Source organism: Uloborus diversus, chromosome 1 (genome assembly GCF_026930045.1).
Source record: "Uloborus diversus isolate 005 chromosome 1, Udiv.v.3.1, whole genome shotgun sequence".
Lineage (NCBI taxonomy): Eukaryota > Metazoa > Arthropoda > Arachnida > Araneae > Uloboridae > Uloborus > Uloborus diversus.
In genome coordinates, this window is record NC_072731.1 from 150,292,162 (window position 1) to 150,313,329 (window position 21,168).

Sequence of the window (21,168 nt, forward strand, 5' to 3'; positions counted from 1 at the left end):
TCGCAGTAGCACTTATTACATTCCTATGTTTAAATCCTCACCCCCCCCCCCCGCCCCCCGCCGAAAAAAAAAGAAAAAGAAAGAGGAAAAATATAATCGTAGAAATTGGCACTTTCAAAGAATTTTTATATTTTTGTTAGAGTCATGAATTAAAAATTTGAAAGAAAACGCTTTAATGTTTTGTTTGAAATGAAGTTCGTAACAATTACAATACAAGTAAATGCTGTAGATAAAGCACTGAGTTTTTACAATTCTTTTATAATAATAATTTCATTTTGCAATGAGAATTGAAAAATAAAACAGTAATGATAATGTTTTCATCAAAGAAAGTTTCTGAAAAGCATTTTTGAAAGAGTTTTGAAAAATTTCGAAGGGGGTTTAAACCCTGAAAACCCATTTTTTAAATACGACCTTACTTTCATCATAATTTCTTCTCTCTCTCTCTCTTTTTTTTTTTGGATAAAGTATTAGTAACTTTGACAAAGACAATTTTATTTTCGAAAAAATAGTTAAAATTAAAACGGAAGGAGACATCATGATTGCAATCTAACAATAGTAAAAAGGTATGAAAAGATTGTGAAAGATTGCCATTCCTGTTTAGTGGTACAAAGCATATATCATAAATGAATAGCTTCACTCAGTTGATGACACTTACCCAAGCAAACATCTGACATTACAAACTGAATAATTCTTTATTGTAATGCAAAAGTGTTTCCGCTCCAACTTGGAAGCAGTCCACTTGGCTCGAGAGGAATCAAGTTCACAACACAAGATCGCATGGAGCGTGTGTTAGTTCCGACCCGAAGAAGCACCTAGCCATGTAAATCGCTTCGAAAGCGTTTACAGATGCGAAGATGAGCCAAAAAGTAAAGAAACAAACAGTTTCAAGGTTAAGAGGGATAACACATGGTGCTGGTTGCTTTTGAAGGATCAAGAAGCAGATATATCAAATATTAATCTACTCTCTGAGGATGTCGCAAATATTCTGATATAAATTTCGCACTCAAGTGCAATAAACTTCGTTTTTGGAAATATTAAGCCAAAACAACATCTTTTCCTTTTTAATGTGCAATAGTTGTTACATGCTATCAGGAAAAAGGAAGGGCTACTTGAATCGTGATTTGTTGTGACAGTGGCGTCAGTAACTGAAACAAAATTTCGAAAAGACGACGAGGAACTAATTAAGATGTAAATGAACCGAATTGTTGAAACGTTTTGTGTCTTAACCTTTTGTAACTCATAAAATTAATTGCATGTATTTAAATACATTATCAGTGGCAAATTTATCTCATACAGTCATTGAGTTACTGTTGACCGATATCCTTTTCATTAAAACTCACTTCTTGAGAAATTTTAACTCAGTGTTTGATGCTGTTTCAGCATAAATGTCTTTCCAAAATTTACAAAAATAAATTGTTACAAAATAACACGTGGTAGGGCTCGTTCAGAGTAGAGTTTCGACATAAGGTCCCCTTATGTTGAATTTCTTCTCTGGAAATGTCTCTCATGTAAAATATGTTATACTGAGAAAATTTATAATTAAGATTTTACCCATCAGTTCTTTTTCCTGTCTTTCTTTTTCAAAATAACTAACAAGGCTCTTTTTTTCTAAGTCTTGTTCATAATTCTCTTTTAATTATCTTACGACTCAGATTACCAATTACAGGGAAATATCCCTATTATTTTAAAAAAGTGCAAAACAGAGGGTGGAAAATGGGAGAAAAAAAGTTCAAGTCTGCGCCATCTAAAAGACTTGACCATGACTTCAAAGTCGTAATTCTTTCATATTCACGGTCATGATCATGACGGAGTTATGAATGGATAAAGCCTCTTCATTCAAAATCTAATTAAGCATCTTAAAGATTAATTTATGATAAAACTTTTGGTGAATAATTAACACAAGATGTCAGCTTTCCCATCTGGAAACTTAGACTAAAATGATTGCAGCAAAAAACATTCTCCGTGTATCAAGTTACGTTGTAATCCATTCCAAGGCATTATATTTGTACAGAATAAGGTTTTTTTTCTGTATTTAAAAATTACATGTGGCGGATTTACCACATCGCAAATTTCTCGGGGCTCTATTTAATGTAAAAGCCCTGAAGACAAATATTTTACGAAATATTTTACGTAGTTCTGTGCATCTGTAAGGGCTCCCAAAAACGCATTGCAACAAACCCCCTATTCTGTAACTCTGCCCCTGCAAATTACTGTTGCATTCAATGATACTTTATTATGCAACATTTACATATTCAGTATGAGAAATTTATGCATGTCGACACAGGTATGATTTCCGAAAGGCATGTTCTCCATAACTACTACATGAATAATGGGTCTTTATTACATGTTTCTATTATGATTGTTTCCATAATGAGATTTTGATGCGGTATTTATCGAGGGAGAAATAATTAACTTCGTGACTGGGACTCTAAAAAAAGGGGGCTGAAAATTCTCTTCCGCGACTCAGAAAAAAAATCTTATGATTTGTGATGTGCTACATACTCCAATTGTCTTTAAAAAAAATCAAAAATAAGAACAAATGTTTTTCATAATGAAAAATCTCTCACATCAAAAACGAAAACTTTTGTTCACATTTTCTTTGTACCTCGCAACATTTGGAATTTTTATCAGCTCCGTCCATTTAAAAGAACTCCTTCTTAAGGGATTTTTATTATTAACTTGCTTTATCATTCTTTTTCATAAAACAATAATTTTCTCCCTAGGAGAGAAAATGCGAATGCTTATTTTTTTTAACTTATTCTTTCATTTTGGTTTATTTAACTTTTTGTTTTTGCTCTATTTCTGTATTTGAAGACAGTTTAATGTAAAATTAGTTCTACTTAGATCAAAATTAGGTTTGATACTTCAAGTTAATAGAAAAAAAATTGGTGGTCGTTGGTCACTACCAGACTCCCGATGTAAATCATAAAATCTTAAGAACCAGGAAAAAAATTTAGGTGCCAGTTTACAGGAGAGAGTTCACCATAAAAGTCTTCGGAAACATTTTTGTTCTGAAAAAATAAGTCACTTATTTTGTTTTAGGCTCTTCCGGTTGACGCCTGGAATTTATCGGAACTTGAAAAAACCGTTTTTGACTAGTAGTTATGAAGTTTAGAATGGGTTCAAAAGTCTCGCAACACTTCCTCAATTTGTGTGCAAAAATTTTATCTCTAACGTTTTTAGGTGAAAAATATTAGATTTCATCCTGAAGAGAGAAAATTCGCTCTTGTTTACTTATTTATTTTAAGCTTTACAGATAATAAATTTGCTTTGCTTCAATTTTGCATTTATTGATACTTTTATGAAGAACTTAATTAATTTCTTTCATCTTGATCTATGTTTACTCCGTTATTTGTTTTCACAAGTAAATTTAGAAAAAAAAAATCCGTTTAGCCTGTAAATATCTAGTATGAACTTGCCTGCAAACAGCTAGGATGAAAAAGTTTTGTAAGTACTAAAACTAAACAATTTAAAAATCCCTGCATGTTATTTCTCTCTTAACATTGTATAACTTTTCTGCCTATCTTGTACTAACAGTTCAATTGTATCGCAAAGATATAAACAAAACTTTTTTTTTTTTTTTGCAGTGGAAGATTTCCCTCCGTTTTTTTTAAGAAATTGTTCCGAAAAGGTAATTATTGAGGGATCAATTTTAGTATTTATCATCACAGCTTTTTACTTTATCATCCTAAAGTTAGAAAAATGACTACAATAGCAGCAATTACGAAAAAAAAAAAAAACATATAAGAATTCTTATTTACATGATCTTTGGTTTTCTTCCTCGATCTTGGGAATTTTATGAGCCCAATCTCGGGTTTTGCAAAAAAACCCCAATAGCAACCTTGCTTTTTATCTATCGAGAGCATTAATTTCATACTGGATTGTAATTTCGGAAACAGCTTGATTTTTGCCTTGTTCGGCAAAAAAATTAATGGAGAGTTAGGAGAGGAACTTAAAATTATGGTAGGTAGATCATTAGAGGTTGTAGGATTACAACAATTCGTATAGAAGTCGAACGAAGGATAATAAAATCATTTTCTTTGAAATATTTAGATTGGAAATTGATATAGATTTTAGTTACCAGCCATTGGAAGTAGCCCGAGTGCCTATTGTGTAAATTTTGTATACCAATTTAGTTAAACTGCAAAAGTTTATCTGCTTGATTCAATGCAAAAAAAGCGTGGCTTTTTATAAGGTAAGAAGAACCGAAACACAGCCCTATTTCACCTCATACGAGAGCAACCCTATCGTATAATGAAAAAAAACTATTTTCGAAAAAGTATACAATAATTTTTGTAGACGTTAATTCTATCAGACGCCTTACATCATTACATGTGGTGAACACTAGAATACTACAACTATAAATTATTATATTATTATGTATTGTATCATAATTATACTAAACAATTTTTTTGGTAACAATATTTTTTTTCTTCCACTGTACTGTTTTGATGAAAATTCAAAAAGAAATAAAAATATTTTCCCATGATTTTTGGAGAATGAAGATGTTATTAAACTGCCATCTGAAACCTTTATTTACTTAGCAGTACTTATGTCCTCTTTTGAAATTGTTAGTACTTGGTCCACGATTCATCCACATTGGGAATTTATAAAATCTTTGATCGTTTTAAAAATTATTTTGGGCACTTATTTCATTCTCTTGAATGGTAGAAGAGCCGCAACTGGCTATATTGCGCTAAATTTGTGTACTTCGCAAACCTTTTTGGTGTAAGAAGCTTTAGGGAAGGCTGCTTTCCAAGAAAGTTTCTGAAGGGTGTCTGCCCCACATTTGCTTATTGGTTCAAAGGAAAACAGGAAGAAGCCCATTAGCCATCAGGTCACACTATCTTGAAAACTAAGAGACGGAAGTCGTTTTAAAAATATCCCAAATATAATAAGTTGTCCTATTATACATTAAACAGATGACATTGTTGACATAATATTAGCTTCCCACTTTTTAGCTGCTGCGACATCCTAATGAATATAAATTTTATGCTCTCTCTTTTTTTTTTATTGAAAACCTAATTCTTAAAAAACTTTCCTTTTTTAAAAAAAAAGACTAAGTAATTTTTTATTGTTAGAATCATGTTGCGTTCTTTTAAGTAAGCATTTTTTAAGAAAGCAAAGGCTTGTTGCTGCTCAGACTTCGTGACTCAAACAGCTTTAGAGCTTTAAAATGTTTATATTTTTTCTTTTTAATTCTTAGCAGTGCTTGTAATCTCAAAATAGGCAAATCCTCTTTTACAAAAAGGGAGAAAAAAGTAAAGCGTACTGTACACAAGGACGGATACAAAGGAGGAGCAATGGGGCGATCGCCCCTCCCTTGAAGGACCTTGCTCTGGCAATTTTTCCGAATTGAAGTCCTAAAACGCAAGTTTAGACTATTAATGATGACGTTAACGGAAGGAATGGTACTCCCGAGAAACCAATCTTACTCCCAAAAATGTTTTCAAAAACAGTTATGGAAAATGCAATTTCAGACTTTTTTTAGCGATGTTAAAGAGGCATTTTCAAGGGGATTTCACAAAATTTAAAAGCCTCAATGACGCGGTACAGTTGTCTTAAAGAAGCGATTGTAAACATCTCAGGTAGTGTAAGGCGAAGTAATTAGTTCAGACTTTCCTCCAGTAGTATTTCGAAACTGAAGTTCCCAAAAAGAGGGATTTTAGCCAAACTTTGATGAAGATAGGGGAAGGGGTTTTGAAGCATTCCAACGGAATTGTCACGAAATTGAAGTTCTAGAACGCAATTTTAGACTACCTCTTTCAACAGAAAACGAAAGTTCTCGGATCTCCTTGGCTAAATCCTATATTTTAGTTGCTCCTGATAAAAATACTGTGACAATCTCCCCCCCCCCCCAAAGTATGGATAAATCAGGTACGTAGTAAGAGGTAAGTTGAAAAATCAACCCGCCCTTTCCTTGAAACATTTCTGGATCCGCCTTTGACTGTACATTACATTACACACAATATAATTTACTTTTAAATCACTATAAGAAACATATTGCTACTTCAAAGGGGAGGGAAACGAAAAGTATTTATAATCTAAGCTCTTTGAGGCAAGTTTTAAGACTCACGCAGTAACTAAATTTGTGCTTAGAGGGCAAACAACAATAAATTTATGCACATTAAAGGAATGAATTGTATCAAGGAAGAATTATCTCTGAAACATTTGCAAGAAAGAGGAATATCAGTTTTTTTTTTTTTTTTTAAACAGATCATATGTAGTATTTCTGCATTACGTTTGTTGATGAATTAAAGACGCTTTACAGCAATACTGCGGAGTCGAATTTTGTCATTTTCCCTTCCTAACTCTGCCAAGGCTGCTAAGTCGAATCGGAGTCGGAGACCTGTCATTTTCCTTCCGACTCTGCAGCCCTGCTTAAAAAGGAAAATAGTTTTAAAAAATTTTCTATGAACATACTTCTGTAGTTTGAGTTTAGACGTTTATGGCACGTCTATAAAAAATGAGATGTCAGAGAAAAAACTGTACTTTATTTCCCACATTAATGTTGTTCTTAATAATTCAGATGCAGTGAGAAGCTCACGCAGTAGAACATCGGAACTTTTGTGATGGCTTATAACCAGAGCTTAATTTCTAACAAAACAAGTATACGAGAACCCTACAGTTTTTAGAATGTTTTCCATACGTAAATAACCTGAATAGAACCCCGACTAATACGTAAAAATTCAAATCATATTGAAATGAAGAACAGGAGCTAAATTCTAGTAAGCTCTCACATAAAGTCATCAAGTAAATGAGCAATTTTTCAGATGTTAATTCTATTAAATTTAAATAAGTACATTTATATTTTAAATAGCAAATTATAATACAGTAAACCCATATTAATCCGGACTCTAATAAACTGGATTACACTCAATCGGGCAGGCATTTAGATGCTCATACTGTATAAATAAGAGGAGAGTTAGCGTAATAATGCAATTTTGTGGACCGGATATTTTGTAGTCTAATGCATTTTTGTGATTTTCTCTTTCGTAGTTTTATATTTCATTCTATTGAATTCAAAATACAATGTTTACTGTGAACAGTAGTTTGTGCATGTACCTTTGCTCAATGTAAAGCTTATTTTGTTCAATCCGAACTTTTATAAATTGTGACTAATTATTAATTGTATAATTACTGAATTAAATAATTTCAATTTTTATTAAGAAATTTAACTTCCGTACAGGTACCCTGAAATGTTTTCATCCAACATAATATTATCGTAAAATAAATTAATAAAAATAAATAAATAAATATTTTATGTTACATAAAAGACGTTTTTGAAGTGCTACGTCAATATAGCGCGTCAAACCACCGTTGATTTGCCCTTCAGTATCATACCGAAATTTCATCATAAATTTTTAAGTGTTTCAAGCTACTTTCAAACGTATTTCGATCATTATTTAAGACAAACGTTTTCCACAGCTGTTTAAGCAAGAAAGGCATTATTTTTAATGATATTTTTTTCAAGTGATTTAGATTTATGCCAAGAAAATCTAAACTTGGCTGAACATATATCTTAAAATGCTGACTGACAAATTACTAATATAGCAGGTGATTGTAGGAGAAATGCGACCTTCAGTTCATGATGTTTTTTCCACCTTGTGGCACTCTTCCCAATCGATGCAAAGTATACTCATGCAACCTTCTCGGAGTAAACGAAATTGATGCACTTTTAACTCTTTTATATGTGGAAAAAAATGATATTTTATTTGAAATACATACTGGAAAACCTCTTTAGTTGTGAAATTCTTAAGAGCAATGACATTGTAGTAATGTGTTCACAAATCTTTATGTCTAGAAAATTGCTCGTCAAGGTATGACGGGGGGAAACTGCTTCTACATTTGAACGAAGCAATTACCTGTTTGGTGATATTTTGATAGTTGAAAATTTAACTCTAACTTCAGGGGATGAACCCTAAACTCCAGTAGATATCGTTAATTGTTTTCGTTTCTTCCTTCCCCTGAAATAACCGTCTTACCAGTAAAACAGTTAAGTTACCGGATCCAGTTCAGCCTTGTCACAATAAAGCATTTCCCTGCATGTCAAACATTACTAAAAATATTTTATTATATTATAAGTGCGAGTTTCATTGTTGATGACTTCAGAGAGTTACTCGATCAGTGAATTCGCTGTTATATTTATGACGATGAAAGCTCACGTAATTTTTTTGAAGAACAAATATTTTTGCACCATTTCCATACTTAAGCACCGTTATCACGTCTCTCCTTAATACATTGCTTGCATTAAATTATTGGAAAATGGGTTCCTTGTGACCCCGAAGTACGCGTATGCAATAATATGCTATGTTGGGTAATTAAACGTTGTTATTTCTTATTTCACTTTTCAAGCACAAAGTTAATTTATTCAATTTTATCGTTTATGTTGTTTCATCGCTATTCCAACTAATTTTTAACCATTGTGAGGATAACGTTTTTCGTTTTATGACACAAAATTTTAGCAATACGCCATTTCTCCTCTTTCAAGGGTTCCGACATTTCCTGCCACAAGCTATTTTTTCCCTGCATATCTCCGTCCATTGCGGAGAAGTCAGTGAAAAGTCAATTTTAGGAAATTCAATAGACTGGTTTTACTACTGAACAGTTCATACTAGATTTTCAAAACTGATTTTCTGTCTATCTTTCAAAAAAGGAACATTTCTTGGAAAAGCAATAAATGCACTTTTATTGAAAATTTAAACTTAAATTTTGAATATTTTGACTAGAGAACACACACAGGAACAGCCAAAATAAAACTGCCAAAACTTTTAAAACATTGTAATTTTTTACTCTAAAAACTGGTATGTGACGATTTTATGAGGCATTCAGAGCTTAAGTGGATCAAGTCCGTTTCGTCTTGATCCACTTCAGCTCGGAATGTAGTAGATTTTGGCAACGAAATGGAACGTTCATAAAGAAAACGTTCAAAGCTAAAGTGGATTAAGTCGAAATAAACTTGATCCACTTTAGCTCTGAATGCCTCTAAAATTAAAAAATATCAGGGATTAACTTGATAAATTTCCGCTTCAACGTTGCTACTTTATTTTCATTCAAAATATCTTGGAATAATATCATTCCAAGTTTCATTTTCATACTGCTATTTCCTCCGTGTACTGTAAAAATCACGTTGAGGGCAACATCGTTTGCACTTTGTTTTCTTTCCATTTTTTTTTCTTTCTTTCTCCAACTTATTTATTTATTTATTATTACTATTATTTATTTTAATTACAAACAATTGCATCCAAATAATAGTAATCGACAAAATCTGCAAATACTTAACTGTGCTCTAAAGGAATTCAACAGTTTGTTTTTGAAAACAAACAGATTGTCTTCCTGCAAAAAATAAATTAACCTTTTTTTTGACGTTACGCGTTTTGCATGTATCGATAAAAATGATTAATAGTAATAATTACAATTACAACATAAGTATAAATGGATAATAAAGAAAGCTAAACATCTACAAAAAAAAAAAAAAACAGCTAAATCCCTAATGATTTATAACTATTCACGAGAATGAACACCAAAAAAGCTTTAAGAAAAATATTTTTAATGACCAATCAGTTCCAATCGTACATTTAATTTAGCATTTACGCTTTATTCTGCAAGAAATTAAAAATAGTTTCTATAAGCAAAGTGGAAGCAAACTATATCTTTAAAGTTCAAATAAATTTTTAACAGACTTGATTAATAATTATTGTGTGAGGAGATAACATTTCCGGGCTTATTGGCCGTGGTCTAATTGGAGTAGAAATTCCAGAAGTTTCGGCTTGCTTTGCTGCAGCCATCATCAGTGGTTTGAGTTTGGCGAGACTGATTCCTGGCTTCGGTGGCTCCGGTATTTAAGCAAACCGGTTGCAGCAAAGCAAGCCGAAACGTCTGGAATGTCTACTCCAATTAGACCACGACCAATAAGCCCGGAAATGTTATCTCCTCACATTGACGCCGGCCGTGAAAGCCTTAAACAGTATTTAATAATTATTGTGTTGAGCAAAAAAAAAAAGATATTACTTCCAGAAGAACGATCAACGAACAAGTAAAATAAATAAATAAACAATAGAGCCATTTTGAAAATTTTGTTAGCAAATCTTTGTAAATTCAGTCTTGCAAATTTTTTTCAAATGCTGACAATTCTTGGAAATTCAGAAATAGTTGAAGTCAAAGTATATTTAGAAAGATAAAGAATGCAAAGCTGCAAGTCTAACTTAAACATAACATTGAGGCAAAACGCCAGAAGATAAATTGCTCAAATACGCCTTCGAAGCTTTATGGCGGAAATGCTCCAACCTTTTAAATGTTTCGTGATTTCTTCATTTCAATGTTACAGCGTCTGCTGAAAAAGACATGTGCTGAATCAAGCTAAAATTTTACTTTTAACAAAAAAAAAAAAAAAAAAAAGGCACCTTTTTATCTTAAAGTAAAATTCAAAAAGTGGTTTTTCTCAAGTGTTTCGTACTAACATGTTTGATACAATGGACTAAAATCTTTTGTGATACGCTATTGTACCCGATTATTTGAATTTGTATTTATTTATTAAGATTTTTTAAATAAAATTCACGGCTTCTCAGTATGTTTTTCCTTCAAGAACATTTAAATGGTTTTTTGTTTCTTTCTAAATTTAGAACTTGTGTCTTTTTCTTATCTTAAGCACTTTTCTTTGTACATTGCTGCAAGTTTTCTCAAAAATAGTTGCTAGCGTAAGTCAACCGAATTAAAAATATTAGTCTCAGGTTATTGATTTACTACACATATAATTTTGCTATGCTTATTATTAATGTATCTTTATCTGTAATGCTTCACATATACGTAAAAAGTGCCTTAGACTCTTCCTATAATTTTCTTTTCGTTTTCCAATATTCCCCTCCCCCCTCCATTTTTTTTTTTTTTTTAACTGAAACGTTAAATGAAGAAATTTTTGTGCACGAATTTCTTGGCGGAAGAATAGTGTTTCCATTTAAAGTTCTTAGTGATGAGAAAATTTGGTTGAAAAAAGAAAGGTTTGAACTCCAAATAGAGTTTAAAATCCGATATCCCATCATTTCTTTCTCCTCCGTTGTCTGAGAGAATTCAGTGCAGAAAACAGTTGCTTAAATCAAATCTAGCAAGTATGCGCACTGCTAATGAATTTTTCAGCCAGCAAAATTACAGCTTTCCGCTGCTGAAAATAAGACAGGTCATAACCAAAACAATTTTATTTTTTTCATGTCACTATCATCAAAAGTCATTTTTCTAGTTTCAATAAAATATTTCTTCCCTTAAATAAAAACTACAAACTAGAAATAATACATCCGAGTAAAAGCTATTAAATGAAAAATTAATCACGAAATCTGTGAAATCACTTCCCTCTATTACACAATATTGTGCAATATTCGATTCAAAAATACTCTCCGTTGCCAAATAGTCTTTTTTTCTCTGCGCAATAGACATGTTAATTATGCTAGTTTCTGTTGGCCAGTTTGATATCGAAAGTAGTTTAGTTTGGCTCATGAGGTCATTATTACAGGAATACAATTATTGATAATGAATGCACGTCTTTTCTAACCTACTAGAAACCGGTCTCCATTTGAGGTGTCTCTAATTTACATGTCTCATTTATGGAACATCTCAGTGAATAAAAGCATTTTTTGCATTGAGTTCTGAGTAGCTCCTCTCATACAATTTAGCCCGTAGTTTTGAATATCTCAACCTCTAAACGTCGCATAAAAAAAAAAAAAAATTTGTAACAAAATACTTTCTTTAAAAAATATTTTAGAAAAAGTTACATTTCACAGTACAATGAAAACTGCTAAACCCTACTTCGTTTAACTGCATTCTGGTTTAAAATTTGTTTTAATGCGTATTAATTTAATTAATTTTATTTTCGAAATTCAAGTAAACAAATGAATGAAAAACATTTCATTTATTGATATAAAAGTTAATAAATAACTTTTTTTTTGAAAATAAATAAGGAAACAGAGGTAATTTTAACAAAGGTAGAAAAAAAATATTATAATAATAATAAAGGGGGGGGAGACAATAACAACAGGAACAGGAATTTTGATTTATCTCTGTACATTAATAGAGAATGCCAAAAGACGTGAAATAGCGTCTATGACTGTCCCACGTCTAGATGACCCCACTGCATCTGCAGCCTTGAAATTTTGTGCTAACTACAGTGCTCTTCTAAGTGTTTTTTTTTTTTTTTTTTCCAATAATTTTGTCAAGTATATCTTCGTAATTTAATCTTGAGCGGGAATTTAATCTTGAGCTCTTTACATAAGCTATATTTTCTACGAAAGGGGAGCGAGATTTTCCTTTTCTTTTAATAGGCGCATTTTAATCTGCGTCTGAAGCAACGGTTTAAATCTTCGCGAATGAAATAAGATAGCAAAGCAAATCTTCAAGGATTGGTGGACGTCAACAAGCGGCATGCGATGATAAAACCTTTAGTAAAAAATCAAATCGAAGTAAATGTCTAAAAACATTTCGTAGAAAGATTTATACTGCATGAACTAATATTAATATTTTTTCATACAAATACGAGTTTTTAATTTTTAATATCTATTTTAAAAAGTTTTAAATCTATATTTTAATGATATTACGTTTCAATTTCTTTATTTATTTATTTATTTTTTTTTTTTAGATTCTTCAGAAGTATTTGAAAAAATAATTAATCCCCACGAGGAAAGTTTTAAATTCTAAAATTACTAATGTAAAACAAATAAAAAGAGAAAACTGAAAAATATCGCTAAGATTTATTATTCAGTAGGAAAAAGTTCCTACTGGGAGAGTTCCCACATCCACTAGAGTGTGATCGAAATATTCTTTAAAATCCTAGAATGCACACCTCGTAGACCTTTTTTACTTTTCGTTGTTAAAGAGTAAAAATTTTTTCAATCTTTTGTTATTTTTGAGTCAATATAAGTACATTATACATAGCCATTTTCACAAAGTGTCAATCAAGCAAATTGGAACGCCAAACACCAATCAATCAATGTGTGGATCATATTTTTATCTCACGTTTGAACTACTGAAGTCACTCAGACTCACTGACATCCTTGCAAGCATTTTTATTTTTCTATGAAGGGAATTTCACTCTAACTGACCCATTTTCATCAAAAAATGTCGTCTGATTTTGATGAGCTTATCCGTTTTGAGAGGTAGAAGCAAGTTACAGTCAGACGCTGTGTCTGGATTTACTTCATTATTCTCCTCGCCAATAAAACAATTGGGCTAACCGCTCTTGCAAAAGTCTAACTTCCTACAATAGAGAAATATGTATGAAAAAAAAAAAAAGTAGTATTTTTAAACTCTATCTCTGTTTTAATTGCGCAAAATTATGTTGAAATATTTGAAGCTGCTTATCAAAAATTGACATAGGGGAAGCTTCGGCTTTTCCCACTGATGTATAGGTTTAATGTCCGTATTGCTTTTATTTTCTTTATTTTCTTTCTTTCTTTTTTTTTTCCAAAATTTGTGGAAGACTCACAGATATAGATTCTCAAAATTTTATAATTTTTTAAAAAAAACTTAATGTTTTTTTAGTCAACGATAGTTTTATGCAGTTTCGATATCTAAATTATCAAATTTTCCAGAAGTCTAAGGCAGCGTTTCTTAAAATGAGTTCCGTAGAGCCCTAGAGTTCCCTAGAAATCACTCTTCCGTAGAGCCCTAGGGTTCCCTAGAAATCACTCAAGGGTTCCACAAAATTTGCATTATTTGTTGTTTTCGAAAGGTTCAAATTAGTCACTTGAAAAATAAGATTTGAGTCAAGTCTTCTATGGGTATTTTCCGAATGAACAGCGTAGAAAATATAAATAGCGAATAAGACATGAAGTTCTGTCTAGAACTAGACGAGCCTACTTTCCCGTATACCCATACTACTTTCTAGTACCTGATCAATATTCTGAAAAATAGATAAAATCGCAAATGTTTTCAAACATATTTTTAAAATACTTTAAGCTGATTTCTAGGAATAAAATATTCTTCACTCATCTAAAAAAATAAGATGCGTAAAAAAAAAGAAAAAAAAACTGAACAAATAAAATAGCAGCAACTTTTAAACAAAGCACCTAATACACTTTTTTCCATTAAAAAAATCTTAAACAGCTTTCAAAACGAAAAAATAATAATTAAAATTAATAAGCTCATTAAAATAAAAACATCATATCAAAATATAAAAAAAATCGTTTCTTTTTCCCTGTTGCCAGAAACAATTTTTTAAATGAATTAATGCACTTACCAAAATAAATGAAAACAATAAAACATCAACTTAAAAAAATAATTTTCACTGTCAAAAAAAAAAAAAAAAAAAAAAATCGTCTGCGCATAACTTTATGTAGAAACATAAATGACTTTATTTCACAGTTAAAATAATGGCTGCGTAGTCGGAGTCGGAGTCAATCTCATTTTGGGGTAAAGAAGTCGGAGTCGAATATCTAAGAATCGGAGTCAGTCCTTCGTGTATAAATTTTTGGCCAAAACTACGAAGTCAGAGTCGAAGTCCGATTAATTATCGGGCACAGGAGTCGGAGTTGGAGTCAAGTGCCCCTAAATTCTCGGAGTCGAAGTCTGGAGTTTGCCTTCAAGAGCTATTTCCAACAAAATTTGTTTGAAGTAAATCCGCCTTCAAGTACGGAATCTACATTGACTTTCAGTTTCCCCGTAGGCGCTAATGTTAAGGGATTTGAACTGTTCAAAATTGAACGGAAAATTGTTCAAATCAAAAAGATATTTTATACACAAGTTTTTCATCAAAAGCTTTTTCCTACAAAGTTTGTTTGAAGCAAATTCGCCTCACAGTTCGGAATTGCCTTGAATTTCCCCGTAGGCGCTAATATTAAGTTTTTTTGAACTGTTCAAAATTGAACAAAAAATAGTTCAAATCAAAAAGTGAAATATGGAAATGAGGTGTCCTCGATGAGATCTTTCGAACAAAAAAAAAGTTTGTTCGAATCGGACAATTCATTCAAAAGTTATTAGGAGGGGGACAGACAGACAGACCGACAGACAGACAGACCGACAGACATTTTTCCCCATCTCAATACCCTACTTTCCAATTTTTAATTTTTCGATATTTATTTAATTGTTTTATCCATTTTTGCTTTTTTTTTTTTTTTTTTTTTCCACGATATTTTTAAGATGCATTAAGCCTTCTTTCATGCTTTTTTCTTCTTTTTCTGACTTTTACTGGGAAAGTAGGCTAAAAAAAGTCTTTTATTGTCAATGTGTCAAGCCTTCAATGTGTCAGCTTCAGAATACGACTCTTTTATTGAAATGACACTTGGTCCTTCCTTGCACTAGAAATTTTAACTGATACCATTTAGTGAAATTCTGGTGAAATTAGAAGATGAATAGTCTCAAAATTGACACGAAATTCCGTGTTGTCACTTATGCTATTTGCAACTTTAAACGTATGTTCTCGTATTATTGTCAGGGGCTAAAAGGTGCCCAAAAAATGAGCAATTTACCCTCTTTGAGTTTCCACATGTTCTATATAAAAATAAAGGTAAAAATAGTACAAAACCAATGGTATAGGGATGCCCAAGCAAAAGAGGTCCAATCGTAGGGTTGTCGCTATTCGAAGTTTCAATATTGAAACTTTGAGCAACAGCAACCGTATGTTTGGACCACTTTTTCTTAGGCAACCCTGTACTATTGGCTTTGTAATATTTTTACCTACATTTTTTTACATAACTTCTGTGGAAATTCGATGAGGGTAAATTACTCATTTTTAGGTACATTTTAGCCCCTGGCAACCTTGATTAGTTCACACGCAACAGGAACGAAAATCTTGTGCATGCAGATTTTTCAGATAGTATTTAAGCTAAGTTTGCAAGTGCATTAGCGTTACTTAGTTTTCAAGTTCGTCCGAATCAAAAACTGTATGAGGAATATATTTAAGTTGAAGTTTTTACAGTACATCAAACTCAGCCAATTCATTTTGTTTTCTATAGATGACACACGCCGATACACGTTGCAGTATAATTGCAATTTTGGCAAGTTAGGCCCCCAATCTTGAGACAAAATGTTCTGATAAGAAATCAATAAAATCAACTGAGGTAAAGCACAAAAGATACGGTTTCACACGTTCTTGAAGCGTAAATGGTTGTAAAACTTTTCTTCGGTGGTTCAAAGAATCTGCTGTATGACGTCAACTCATTTTTCTCTTCTTTCATTTTTTTTTTACTCCACAAGAAATCATTGTTGTGAATATGATCTGGTTTTATGGGACTCTATATGTAAAATTATGTAAACTGACAGAAGTGGAAATTTTATACATTGAGTCAATCAGAATTACATCAACAAAAAACAAATTAACCTTCTAAAATCCACACCTTCACTCAGTTAGCTGCAATTAATGATTACTAAGAGGAAAAACTCACTAAGTGCACTTTGATTAATTTTTGGAAATGTGGAAAAAAATGTTAAAAATAATTATTAAAAAATAACTAAAAGCGATTTTTATGTTGCTTTTTTTACTTCCTTTTACAAAAAAGGAAGTATTGTATTCGCGAAAAAATTTTCACTCAAAAATCGCCCTTAATTTCCATTTTGCTCACCCCCAAATGAATGTTGAGTTTTTTTTTCGATTCGACCACATGCGGAAAAGTGCCTAAGAATGTATAGACACGCGAAATATCCATTTTGACCATCACCGAGGTAATTACAACGACTTTTCTCGTGACGTCTGTATGTATGTGCGTATGTGTGTATGTGCGTATGTGCGTATGTGCGTATGTATCTCGCATAACTCAAAAATGGTATGTCCTAGAAAGTTGAAATTTGGTACATAGACTCGTAGTGGGGTCTAGTTGTGCACCTCCCCTTTTGGTTGCTTTCGGATGTTCCTAAGGGGGTCTTTTGCACCTTTTTGGGGGGAAATCATTGTTAATTTCGATGTAAACTCAAGTGGCGTTATAATTTGTCGGACACTTGGCGATATATCGCCAGTCTTTTGGTCGCCAAGTTTTGTCGCCAACTTGGCGACAAATTTGGCGGAGTTTTTTTTTTTTTTTTTTGGTTTCAATTTGGCCATTGTTGGTGATATTTAGAGAATAAATATTGAATCACATTAAAATAGCGAATAATGGGGAAATGACATTAAATTGGAGTAAAAGGAAGTCATGTGATGCACACATCAGCTCGTTTTATTTTTTGCTTTAAGCCTGCATTATTGTCATTTTTTATCAATCATCCTAGCTTAATTTTTTATTTGCAATTTTGCGCTTAATTGACTTTTAAAATGCACTTAGTTTCTCTTCCAACTGACGATTTGTTTTCCCTTTAAACATGTTATTACGAGGCTTGAGGGAAGATAATGATACATGCACATTAAGCAAAAGTCCTTCTTTTTTCACACAAATTTTAACATTGTTGGGAAAATGAATAATACTAAAACATAAAAGCAAAATATTGCAGATTAAACCCATTAAAACAATTATATCCTATTAAAATATAAATTCGGGAAACATCACATTCACAAAATTTCTCTCAAAAGCTCCTTAAAATAAAGTAATATTTACAAACTAACTCTTCTCATCAGCTGCTTTCCAACAATTATCGCATGATTCAAAATTTACATAAAAATTGTGACAGGTGAGATCAGTATACGAAAACCTCTACTGTCAAACAACCACATGAAGATATTTTTACGGCTATTTGTTTTGTTAATCTCGTATCAAGCACATCAAGGTTAAGTATCTATTATCTAAAAAACCTGCAGATTTATATTTTAGATTGCATGTGCGAAATGATAAACTAAACTGGACAGGATACATTTCTTATAAATCTTAATTAATTCCCTTAATATCAGTAAAAATTTTGAAAAACATATTTTTTATTAATAACAGAATATTTCACCGTTATAATATAATAAATTTGTGGTTTTATCAATGAAATAAAAAGTAAAAAAGTCAAATTAACATCAGTGGAAAAACACATCATAATTTGATTGAAGTTTTTAAAAAAGTTGATCTTGAGGAGAAAAAGATTTAAAAAAAAGACAATTTTTTAAAACAAAGGAAAAATCATAAAAAAAAAAAAAATCAATGCAACATCATGCAATATTAAAATTTTAAGGGCCAATATTCTTCTCTAACAGAATCAAATTTTTGATGTTTTATAATAGTTATTAAGTGTTACACTAAATAATCTAATAAATGCGCTTTAATCAACGAACTAAAAATTATAATCAATGCGCTGAATTTGATATTTGTTCACGTTGAGACAATTGATTTTTTTAAAATTTGATTTGACATAATGTCAGTTTATAATTTCGAAGCTCCATTTAAAATATGCCTTGTTGTAATGAGGGCTGAATTAAATGATTCTAAGTGTTATTTACAGCATTTGCTCTGAACTGCTAGCACGAAATGACACACACACAAAGAAAAGAAAAAAAGAAAGAAAGAAACGTACATATTATATGCATTGCATCAATAAGCATCAAATAATTCTGATGCTTGTCGATAATGCATTGTACAATATTTTTTTCTAACGAATTTCATCAATACTTAAATAAAATTATTTAAAAAAACTTCTGAAGATAATTAAAGATTTCATACGCATCCAAGCGGATTTTCTCAAGCATTAACTGAACAGAACGTAGAACGAACAATTAAAATTGCCTTTTAAATGCGAAACTAAGAATAAAAAAAAGAATTAATTATAAAAGACCCTAAAGAGCGATCATCAATATCTGGAAGCAAGAGAGAAAATGCAGAAATAAAAGAACTCTGTCTTTGGTAAGAAAGATCAAAATGTCTTCAGTAATCTACATAGGGGTCGTCCACAAATGATAAATAATGTTATTCGGGGGGGGGGGAGGAGAGCGTGACAAGGGAAAGGGGTAACAAGAATTGTGACATCACACATTATAATTGAAATAAAAGCAATTTTATGATAATTTGTAAAAAAATAAAGTGGGACGTGTGACAAATGGGGGGGGGGGGTGAAGGAATGTAAAGTGAGAAACTTAGTGACAAACGAGAGGAGGGGTCAAATATGTTGACAAAAAGTGCAACACCATTCATGGACAGTTAGACAGACAGATAAACATAGACAGTTTTTCTTAAAATTTCAAGCTAGTCACGCTTTGATCATTCAAATGCTTGGAACAAAGGACGAAAGGGGAGAGAGTATTGAATAGAAAAGGGCTAGGGGTTGTATCTGAAAAGAAATCGTTGAAAATGATTCTAGACAGTTGAGGCTTTGTTGCAGTTACTGGAATCGAGTAAACTTGAATGACAGCTCAATGTTGGAAGCACGAAAGGACTGTTTAAAAGTTCTCTGAATTGTCGTACATTTAAGCTTTTTTAACGTATGTGTGAAAACAAGCAAGTGAAAAAATTAATCGTGTTGTGTGACCACGATCATTTGTAAAATTTTAAATTTGGAAAATAATGGTAGTACTATAAGTAATATATATAATAAATATAGTAGAATAAATATAGTAGAATAGTATATAAATATAGTATAAGTAAATAATAATAATAATAATAATAATAGGTAACTAGCTGAAGCTATTATGCAATGATTTTTTTGCTTAGTTTCTCTTACTCTTTTTCAGTAACGATTAGAGAAGACTGAATAAGTTAACTGCCTAATGTTCACTTATATTTCAAACGACATGCATTAAACACATTGAGATGACTTTATTTTTACAAATGAAGAGATCGGTTATGCTCAAACGAAAAGTTTATTTATTGTTATTTTATTTTTATATGTTAAGTTAAACGTTTGAAAACAATCAATAGGTCACAAAGTAAGCGTGATATATATATATATCAAAATGACGGATCAATTTTTCTTATTTATTTACCTATTTAATTATTTATCGTGTTCTTCGGATTAAACAGTTTAATACTCAATTATTGATTAATAGTTAGCATGAGTACTATGACATCACAATGCTTTTAAGTAATTTTTTGAAGCTCCCCCTCCCCCTTTTTTTAACATACATGTGTGTGTGTCCCTTCCTTATCTAATATCTAAGTTTTTCGTTTCTTTAATTTTTCGTTGTTTTAAAAAAATATTTCATTGACTATTCTCAGAAACATGGTTTTAAAAATTGTTAACGTAATTATTACAACTGAAAAATTCTCATTAAGTTTTGTTTTTGGCTTTTCGTACCAGTATAAATAAGAAAAAGTACAAAAGTTGGTAACTGAAAAAAATATTTGAAGTTTCATTTACAATGTGCTATTACTCTATCGTTCAAGAAAATTCAGAACAGTAACTCCCGATTATCCGCTGAATAGGGTGGCACGGTAACCGCGGAAAATGAGAATAAAAAAAAAGATACTACTGTATACAATGGCTTAAAAATATGAATAATACTGACACATACATTTAAATTATCGCAAACAACGATAACATTGCATGCAAAAAATATATGCTAAAGGTAAAAACGAATAATAACACAATCATAAGTTTAAAAATATTTAATGATGATTTTAAAAAAATGTGAAAACACCCACGGATAATTCGACCGCCGATAATCGGGAATTTACTGAACTTTCTTTTCTTTTTCAATAGTTGTGATGAATCAGCAAATACGATTTAAAAAAGAAAAAAAAAAAAAAACATCGATTAAAATTTCGTGTAGCTTACAAATTGTAAAAACATCGATTAAAATGTTGAGCTGAAATGCAGGCTAAAAAAGATTTTTCTTATCTGCATAATAAGAAAGATATAAACACATTGTTTGCAAATTAAAACTCCACATCCTTTAATCAGCAAAATGCAACTAAAACAGACAAAATAAAAGGCATTATTTCTTACCTGTCTTTTTAAATGTTTTCGCCGTTTTCTACAATTATCCTAATAAAGATTTTTTTCTTTTTCGGAAAAGGGGAAAAAGAGAAGAAAAAAGTCTACCGCGTGCGAAGAAGGAAACCGAAGAAGTCCTCCACTGTTCCGAATCGGACGTTACGAAGTTAAAGAAGTAGCGCCCCCTACTGGCTGCTTTGGGTGATGCTTCTATTTACATGAACTCATTTCAAGTTCGCAGAGTAATCGTACTTCAACTCTTTTTATCCTCATCTCGTCAAAAGGAGGGCAGAGAGCGGGGGTGGATGTTGAGTAGTTAAATGGCGTTTGTAATTCAGTTTCTTTCTTCTTTCTTAAGGAGAGCTCATAATTAATACTAGTGTTCGCACAGTGGTCGAAATTCGACCATATTCATAA

General features: G+C 31.5%; 1 protein-coding gene across 1 annotated transcript in view; it reads right to left on the reverse strand.

Annotated features, from left to right (window-relative positions):
* The window catches only part of LOC129232799 (sodium- and chloride-dependent GABA transporter 1-like), a 66,770-nt gene extending 45,852 nt beyond the window's left edge, over nt 1–20,918 (reverse strand). The window contains exon 1 of the mRNA XM_054866903.1: nt 20,764–20,918. The gene's annotated coding sequence lies outside the window, so the exon portion shown is untranslated. The remainder of the gene's footprint in view (nt 1–20,763) is intronic.
* Between the last annotated feature and the right edge of the window lie 250 nt (nt 20,919–21,168).